The sequence below is a fragment of the Eulemur rufifrons genome, chromosome 12, assembly GCF_041146395.1.
Source record: "Eulemur rufifrons isolate Redbay chromosome 12, OSU_ERuf_1, whole genome shotgun sequence".
Lineage (NCBI taxonomy): Eukaryota > Metazoa > Chordata > Mammalia > Primates > Lemuridae > Eulemur > Eulemur rufifrons.
In genome coordinates, this window is record NC_090994.1 from 5,530,217 (window position 1) to 5,539,965 (window position 9,749).

A 9,749-nucleotide genomic window follows, 5' to 3' on the forward strand; every position below is an offset into this window, starting at 1 on the left:
ACCTGGCTAGAGATAAGGGCGGTACGATGCCGTCTGAAAGGCCCGCTTGGTCCTCAAACGGCAGCCACATGGATGTTCACTAGACATTGAATGCTACTTCCCTTGAGAACCTGCAAGGGCTCTACAGCCACATTTAGGGAATGCTAGGATTAGCCCAGTGACACACATGTCTTTTCTGCAGGACTTATCATAACCTTGACCATGCAAATATGCAAGACACATCTCCAAGTAAGGGCTCATTTGAATGTTTCATCAGCGGAACACATCTCACTCTCTCATGGCTAGAGTGTCTCTGAACACCACCTGGCAGATGCTGACCTAAGGCCCAGGGACAAAATGCTTATCACTAGGCAGGGGGATGGGGATTTAGCCACTGGAAAGAGGGACCATTTTTCACCCAGCAGTTTCCACAAGAGAAACACACTTTCCATTTCCTCTTTCTCTTAACAAATGCTTAACTCCTTCCAGGTTCTATTCCAGGAGGTCCCGAATTTGTTCCTACAAATGTTCCCACTGATGTCAAAATACGGTTCACAAGGCACTTTTACTTTGTCTCTTCCCGAGTTTGAGTTTTCTAATAAGGAACTCATTATAGAACTGGGAATCATGACAGCAAATTTCATGGCGCATTCGTCTGTGTCGGGCACTGTGCTAGGTGTTATATGTAGATTTTCTCCTTTAACTCATTCACATTTCCCTTCAGTTAATTTTAATTCGAGCCACTCCCTCTCTGCCCACCCGCCATCCTGGAGGAGAGAATGGGATATCGCCTCCCCTTGAAGCAGGTCCCAGGGAAAGGGAATGCCAAAGCTGAAAAAACAACGCAGGCTCCTCCTCCCCACCCCAGGGCTAACCTCGAGTCTCACTGAAAGCGAGGACCCTTCCACATCTTTCCCTTGAGAGCCTGGGGAGCTCGGTAAATACAAACGGAAGTACACGTTCCACACACACTCTGCGGATGCTGTTTTGCTCACCCCTGTGAAGGTCCTTTAAAAATAAATGTGCACACTCTCCCTTTCCCACTCACTAGGCAATTTACACACATTATCAGGGATCTCCCAGTGCCCTGGACAAACAGGTCCTCATCCTCATTTCACAATCTGGGGTTCTGAGAAGCTAACTGGTTATGCAGATTTGAATCCAGGTCTGTCGGGATCCAAAGTCCAGTTTCTTTCTAAAGTCCCATCCCCCTCCACCTGTGTAGGCGAATAAACTGACCAAGGGATTGATTTTTCATATATTTAACAACATGATCAGTGAATGAGCTCACAAATGGAATGCAGGAGGAATGGTTACAAGACAAATGTGTCCTGAGCCTGTTCTCAGGGCACCAGGGCAGGTCCCAGCCTTTCCTTCCCAGCATAGCACTGATCCCAGCTTGCCAGATAAACACAGGACACCCAGGCAAATTTGAATTTCAGGTAAACAGTGAATAATGTCTGGGTATAAGTATGTCCCAAATATTTCACGGGACATACTTATACTGAAAAACTACTCAGCTCTTATCTGAAATTCGGATCTGAGCATCCCGTGTTTTTATTTGCTGAATCTGGCAACCCCATCCTCACGCTGGGAAGTCTCTTGCCTGGCTCAGGTCTCCAGTGTTGCTCCAACAGGAGTTGCCATGGCAGCCTGAGAGGCCTTCCCAGGCCCTTCTGGAGCTGCCTCCACGCACCTCTGCAGCTTCCCCTCGCCTCTGCACTCTCTGGGCTCCCAACAAGCAGAGCTACTTTCAGTTTCCTGGGTGCGTCATGCTGCCTTTAGCCTCCCGTCTCTGCACTTGCTGTTCTCCCTCTCTCCTTCCCTCACCTGGCTAATCCCTATTGATCTGGGTCACTCTCCACTGAGAGTCACCTCTGCCAGGAAGCCTTCCTGGCCATCACTGACTGGCTCCCCCCACAGCCCTCCGGCACGGGCTTGGTTAGCACCCTGCACCTTCCCATGGCAGCCCCCCCCACATGCCCACCCCCCACCCCTGTGTTGCCCTGGCGAGCAGGGGCCATGCCACACACACCGTGTCTGCCCACACCCAGCCCCTGTGTCTGGCTGCAGGTAGGAAGCTAGTGAGTGCTTCTGGGATGAATGAACACAGACCGTCCCACCAAAGCTGGGTCTCTCTCGAATGTGCCTACTTCCTTCCGCCCTTCTGTCTCTAGTCACTTTCCCACCCCTGCTTCCTCTTCCTTCCCCTCCCCCCAGCGTGGTTGTGAAACGCCGGGGCTCAGGCCAGCAAGGGCTGGGGGAGCAGAGAGCGGCCAGCAGAGGGGTCCCTGCTGCACACCGCCTAGTCAGCCGGCCCAGCCCCAGCCACAGGTCCTGACAGCTCTTCCGCCTCGGGCTTCCCAACCCCTCCTGGCTTGTGCCTCCTCTGAGTCCAACTTTCTGTTCTTGTTCTCCCACTGGCCCCTTAAATGAGCGGACTGGGGTCTCACTCCCAGTTCCGGGTGTGCGGAGAAGCCATGCCGGTGTCACCGGGCCGAGGGCTGGGGCAGGTGGTGGGGCTGGTAAACATCCCCCATATGCTGCTCTGCTCGGTGGCACCCGCAGAAGCTTTGCCCACGCACAGCCTGACAGCGGGAGGCAGCGGAACTTAACCCTTGAGCTGCGCTGGGAAGGGGGCGTCCAAAGGAACCTGGGTGGCCAGCGGTAACTTTATCCGTGCCAGACACACACACACACACACACACACACACAGACACACCAGAGTTAGGCTTCTGTGCCCCTGGCAGAGCCCTGCTTGCTCCAGGCAGGGCTTGATTCACAAGACGCCCTCTCAGGGGGCAAGAAATGGCTGCAGGAGGAGCGGGGGGCGGGCTGGGTGAGGCCGGACCCCCATCGGGGCTGCGGGGCGGGGAGAAGGGAGCAGGGCAGGAGGCAGCGAGTCCAGCACAGGTTCAAGTGCTCTCTGCAACCCCACCTGCCTGCACACCGTGGCCCCCAGCCTCCCCGTCCGACTACTTAAGAGCACAAAGAGGGAGAAACACCCTTTAGTGTCACATTTACTCCCAAAATAGCACACCTCTCCCCCTGCGGAAGGCGAGCCAGCTCCGGGGCGTGCACAGCGCCCGCGGCTCCGATTTCCTGGGTGCGTCGCTCCTCCTGGGAACTCCAAGGCGCGTCCAGGCGGCCGGTCCCGCAGTCCTCGCCCCCCGCCCGGCCCTGCCACCCGGGCCAGCCTCCAACTTCTGCCCCGCGCGGCGCTCAGCCCCGGCTGGCGGGAGGAGACTCACCCAGCGAGGCGCGGCCCGGCGACGGCTCCTCGGCTCGGCCAGGTGAGTTGGGCCGTGGCAGGCACAGGTGAGCGGGGCCCCGGCAGGTAGGGCGCCCGGCTGCTCCAGAGGCTGCAGCTGAGTAAGAGGCTGACAGGTTTGTGTTCCCCCTCCTCCTCCTCGTTGTTAACCACACCCCTGCCGCTCTCCTCCCCACTTGCTTAAAGGGTGGGGTGTGTCCTCTGTGCCTGCTCCAGCCTCTTACCATAAACTCTGAAATAGACGCTGCCACCAATTCCCTGGGGCTGCCCGGCCACCTGGGGGGGTCAACTCTGCCATCCCCCAGCCCCAGATGGGATCCTCAGATGTCACTGTGCCCCTTGTGGGTGCAGATCCCACAATTCCTACCAGCCCCCTCTTCCTCCTGCTCCACCTGCAGCCTTTTTTTAGGCAACACTTCTCAGGTTGGTTTTTGCTGGAGTTGGAGACTGTTACCTGTCCTGTACTCTCAGCACCTGTGTCCCTGTCACTCCACATCCTAAAAGGGGCCCCAGCCCCTTTTCAGAGCTTGGAATATCAGGTGACTACCACCAGTGGTTTTGGCAGAACTGCTCCAGGTCCCTCAGCTCCAGGGACCAGGTCCCTGAGCTGTGACTGGGCAGGATCAGAGGGCAGTCCAAGAACAGCGGGGAAGCGACAGCCTCTTCCTGGAGCCCTGTCTGCACGTTGGTCCACTTGGCTGCCCAGACAAGGGGGCTGCTCCCCTCCCTACTCAGACCAGCATGGTAAGAACTGAGGCAGGCGCTCAAGGGCACTTAGCCACACTTCTTCCCTCTCACTAGAAAGATTCCGGACTTTCTCCTGAGTAGGAGGAGGTGACCTGGACTTGGCATACAGTCAAGGAGCTAGGGTGGACTCAGCATCACCCACATCCTCAAAGGCCCTCTCCAGAGCCCCTGCCCCAAGCTTCTTAATTCTGTGTCCTGTGGGCAGTTGGGGTCTGACTGCCAGGGCTGCCCTGTTGCACAATTCTAGAGGATGCTATTCACAGCGTGGTCTCTGAGAGTTGTGCACAGTATTTGGTGAGCCAGCACCTGATGAGCATGTCCTGAGTGCCAACACTATACTAAGGAAGCACTTAGTTTATGCGATTGCATCGAATTCTCCCCATTTTCTGAAGGCTTAGATTAATGAATAAGGCTGGAAAGTCAGTGTTTCTCAAAGTGTCATTGGTGGACTACCTGAAGGTTTTACCTGGGTGCCACTCAAGCTCTACTGAAGATCAGAACCTCTGAAGCTGGGCCCACCTGCCCCAACGTGGGATTCACGGCCCATCGGATGGGTGCTGGCACCCTTGACTGCTGGACCCCTCCCCCTCCAACCCCCTTCCTCCCATTCACCGACTTTCTGTGTTCACAGCACTCACTGGGGGTCTTGGAGGCAATGCCAGGGGCTGCACAGCAGGCAGAAGGTGGCCAGGTGGGAGACCTCAGCCAGGGCAAGTCAGACAGGTAAACTGAGGTTGGCAAGGGAGGCAGGGGGATGATGTGATGGGTAACTGACCAGGAAGCAAGGACATCGTCAGAGGGCAGCCAGCGGTGGGTGGCCCTTCCGTACTCTTGCACTCCAGAATGAGGTGACAGTGGCCTGGTGGTGGGAAGGTTAGACACCTGAGTGAGTCGCCCAGGGCCTGTACTGAGGTGTGGCTGGGAGCTAGAAGAGCAAAGCCGATCCGGACCGGCTCAAGAGAACATGGGTTTGTGTGTGCTGCTCCCGTGTGGCCATATCGATGAACTACAGCCTCATATCACCAGAACCGATTCAGGGAAAGGTGCGTTTTCAGAGGTTGAATTCTTCCGCACTTTTTTTGGAAGCTCCTAGAAGCACAGAATCATAGGCTTGTAAATGGAAAAGACCTTCAGAAGGTGGCCAACTCCGCCTCAGGTCTCTTTGTGTTCTTTTCCAGTGTATCCCATGAGGGACTAAGGTGACAAGGTCACCTATTTCTGCTTGTCACCTGCCTTTTAAAACACCTGTCAGAAATGCCTCAATTCTATTGCAATATCTCAAAGGGATGAGCCATGTCTCCTCGTGGGTTGCAACAATGACCTACTCTAGTGGAGAAGGAAAACATTTCCCTCCGTCTGCTTCTGTCTGTGTCTCAAGCTGGCTGAGTGCCCCATGGGAGGCGCTGGTTGTGGGGGTGAGATGTGTGCTTGGATCAGCAGGAAGAGAAAACTGTAAGGAAACAAGACTTTGGGCAATGTCCTCCCTCGCTGCTGGACGTTTCCATTCAGATGTCGTGCCCTTACTGCACTCAGGTTCACAACCACGCATCACCTTGCTCCCCGAACAGACCCGCCCCTGTGCTCCCCAGCAGTTTCGACAGCAGTGGACTGTTTTGACTCCCCTGCTCCCCTACTGCCCCACAGCCATGCGATCTCTGAGTCCCAGAACCCGCCTGAGCATCTTTCCTCGTCATTGTTTCCTCTGAGTCCATCGAGCCCACTCTGGTTCAGGTTGTGTGTGTCTGGACTCCTGCGAAAGGGTCCCCCTAACCTGTCCCGCACCCCTACTCTGGGAGTAGTTGGGACTGCAGCTTGTGAAAAGTGGTCTGAGCTGGCGATTAGCTTTTGGGATGCATTTGAAATGGAGGAATGGATAAGATTGTCTAGGGCAAGAATAAGAAGGAGCGGAGGACTTCAAGTCAGGCTCTTACTGGGAGCAAATTAATGAAGAGGCCAAGGTCCAATGGGGTGGGCTGATGAGTGAATTGGAAGTTAAGACATGGAGGCGGCACGTGCCTTCTTCAGAGCATCCTAACTAATATGCCATCACTTGGCCTACTTTAGGTACAAATTAAGGCAGAACCTCAATTTCCTCATCTATAAAATGGGATTAATCTACTTTACAGGGCTGTTGAAAGGACTAGAGGTAAATGATCCATGCACATGTCCTTGCTAGTGCTATGGCTCGTAGCCGACTATTCATGGATATGTCCTGTAGCAACTTTTGAAAATGGGTTCCTGAAAAAAATAATGGTTACTTTCAAATATTCCACTTCTCCCATCCCCCCCCAAAAATGTGAAGAGAGAAGAAACGAAAATAGCAGAGTTGCTAACAATGTAAGCGGAACAATGGGTACGTGGTGCTTAACTGCACCGTTCTTTCTGTAATACTGAGTATATCTGAAAATGTTCATAATGAAAAAGTTAAAATAAACGAACAGAATAAGACCTTTCCACAGAGAGGAAAAAACATAGGCTCCTGGAAATAATCCAATGTGAATCTCCTTGGGAAAAAATAAAGGCTTATTTAAGCCATTGAGAAATTGATCTGGGTCTCCGAGAGTGAGTGCGGGATGGAAAAAAAGGCAGAAGGATGTTTTTCATTTTAACATTAAAGAGCAACAGGCAGAGAGCCTCAGTGCCACAGAAGCCACGTGATTTCCATGGCGACTGGGTACCTCGGGGGCTTCCATGCGTCCCACAGTGGCTGCAGGATGCTTCTTCGGAGAGCAGCTGCCGGGAAAAAGAGCCTTCCCTGCTGCCCTGCCCGCTCCAAGTTAGCTTCATAACTTCTGTGGCTTTGGTCTTCTTGGAGCTCATCTGGTCCCCTACACACCAGGGGTAAGCTCTGAAGCGATGTAGTGACTACACAAACCTTGTCTTGCCATTGCTGACTTTGACAATCCTAAGGAACGTGTCTATCTGGTCCCAGCCCTGGACGCATCGACTAGGAAGTGGAAGTAGATTGTTGCAGGGAGATGCATTGTTAGTAGCAAGAAGAACCTCTAGAAAGGAAAGAAAAACAAAAAAAATGCCTAGCAAGTACAAGGGCCCTCAAAACAAGGCATCTGTGGCCACTAATAGGACAGAGACAAACCCTGCATACTTTGTTCACTCCTGAGGGTGTCACTTTATCACCCAGCACAGGACAGTCAATGCGGTCAATTTTGGTAAACCATGAGGCATAGTTTCAGTTATATTCTGTATCCTTTATTTTAGAGGGGGAAAAAAGCACACACTATATTTCAGAAATACTCCTATACAAAATGTTTGCAATAACATAATTGGCTGCTTAAATATAAATTTCAGGAACATGGAAAATCAGCTTTGACTGTGTGTTTTGTCCAGTTGCCAAGCTGCCTGTCTGTTCCAGAGCGTTTTGCCACTCTAGCGCCTTTGCCTTTATAGTGAAGAGCAGCAACGCGTAACTTCCCCTGTGGATGATCTAGACAAGGGGTTAAAGCCCAAATGCCTACAGAGGCCAGGCAGGGAATGCGAGGGAAGCTGGCTGGATAGGAACTGTGGCAAATTGGAGAACAAATGTCCCTCCTACGGGAGCAGCTGCTGTTCAGCTCACAAGTCTATTGCCATGCATGAAAGTAAGCTTAATGTAGCCAGATCTTCCCTTAAAAAAAAAAAAGCAAAAAAAAAAAAAAAAAAAAAAAAAAAAAGCAAAGGCAGACAGTGAATTATCTGCAAAGGAAATTAAGGAAACAATTCCACTTACAATAGCATCCAAAAGGATAAAATACTTAAGGAATAAACAACCAAGGAAGTGAAAGACTTGTACACTGAAAACTACAAAACATTGCTGAAAAAAATGACAGAAGGCATAAGTCAATGGAAAGACGTCCTGTGTTCATGGATTGGGAGACTTAATATTGTCCAGGTAGTTGCATACCTAATGGCGATTTCCCCCTCTTTCAGATTAATAATAAATAGCAGAGCCCCAAATTCGTCTTGGTGGCCATCCTTCCATCATGTGACTCAGATCAGTCCTGATTGGTTCAATCCAATCACGGTGGTCTCATTCCTCTTGCCAGTGATGAATTTAGAGTGAGCATGTGACCCAGTTCTGGCCAATAAAGCATGAGGGGAAGTCTTCTAGAAGGTTTTGGCAAAGGTTTCTTAGCTTTTAAAATGATACGTACACTGGGAGAAATGGCCCTATTTCATTTCTGGACATTGGTTCTTATCAAGATAAGATGCCAGAGCTGTCATAGTCATTTTCCAACCAAAAGGAAGCCGTAGGCACTGACATAATGAGCCCTGGAACCTTTTGCCTCCAGACTTCCTGTTATGTGAGAAAATCAACCCTCTTCCTGCTTAAATCATTTTGTGTTGCATTTTGTATATGTATAGCTTAAATGGCACAAAGAAAAAAACGTGGATTTTATTTTATGGCTCAAATAAAAGATGTCTGCAGCCAAATCTGACCCAGAGGCAGGCAGTTTACTACCCTCGGTGTTTCCCTGGTCAGTTGCATTAAGTACTATTTCTTATGGAAGTTCTCCAGCATTGCTCAGGCCTACCAAGAGCACCCCCCTCCTTGTTTCTGTGGTTTAGGTCTCAGAGAAGGTCCAAGCCATCTGTGTTCCACACCAAGCATCAGACTACAATGGCTTCCTCAAAGATTTCCTTGGTGAAAATTCTCTGATGAACAAAGTCTATTGTGTCTGCAGCTCTGGTTGCCTATTTATGAAGATGTACTGCCAGGCCTGCAGCCCACCCACTCAGCAGCCTTTCTCCTTGTCCCACAAACGCTTTTTGATCTGAATTTCTACTCTTTGTTCTTATTTTGATTTGTGGCCCCATTCAGAGTATAAGAAAAAACAAACAAACAACAAAACAAATAAGGAAAATCAGATAAGAATAGAATGAAACACATACAAAGCAATACAGATGGAATCACAGAGCAACTGGGAATGCATAAATAAGAGTACAAGGAAAGAATATGAGACAAGAGACAAGATTCTCCAGGGAAGTGCCTGGTGTGTAGGGTATTAGCTCCATCTTGTGGCTTTTTTGGATATTGCCCCTGGAGGTTAATTTTTGAACCGGTATCCATATAGCTGGAGACCTGAAAATGTGTTTGGTGGGTCATCTAGAACATTGGCTTTCAACCTTTAGTGGGCCTGAGAATCACCTGGTGAGTGTGTGAAAATGCAGGCTCCTGGGTCTATTCCCCAAGAGAGGGGAGTAGATCGAAGTGGAGCCAGGAAGCTGTACTTTTAGAAAGGTCCCCAGGTAATTGCAGGAGGTCCGTAGACCACATATAAGAAACATTGAAGGCAATATAAGAATTAGTGGTATCTGTCCCCTTGGGATTGTGAGGAAAGGACTATTCTGAGGACAAGTTTAGAAGGAAATTGTCAAGAGCTGTAAAGGGTCTGAGATTTTACCTTACTTGCAAACTAACAGATTAAGTTTGCATGCCACAGTTTCATTCATGTTAATAAAAGGTATGAGACTCCTGGTCAGAGACAAAGGACAGTTTATTCCTAACAGCAGTAACAGTAGTCAGAGTATTGTCATCAGGCCAGTTTCCTGAGCTCGAATTCCCACAAGCCTGTGTGATGAGGGAGACAGTAGGTTGCATGATAGGAGAGGAACCCTGAGTTTAGGAAATCTGAATCGTTTATAATGGGGAGTAAGTCTGCTACAAATCTGCTTGGAGGGAGACATTATTTCTGCCTCCCAAGGCTGCTCACCACAGAAACATTCTTAAGAAGACAGTTGGAAAAAGGCAGTC

General features: G+C 50.5%; 1 protein-coding gene across 1 annotated transcript in view; it reads right to left on the reverse strand.

Moving 5' to 3' along the window:
• Positions 1-3,365, reverse strand: part of PTK2B (protein tyrosine kinase 2 beta) — a 109,675-nt gene extending 106,310 nt beyond the window's left edge. The window contains exon 1 of the mRNA XM_069484837.1: positions 3,231-3,365. The gene's annotated coding sequence lies outside the window, so the exon portion shown is untranslated. The remainder of the gene's footprint in view (positions 1-3,230) is intronic.
• Between the last annotated feature and the right edge of the window lie 6,384 nt (positions 3,366-9,749).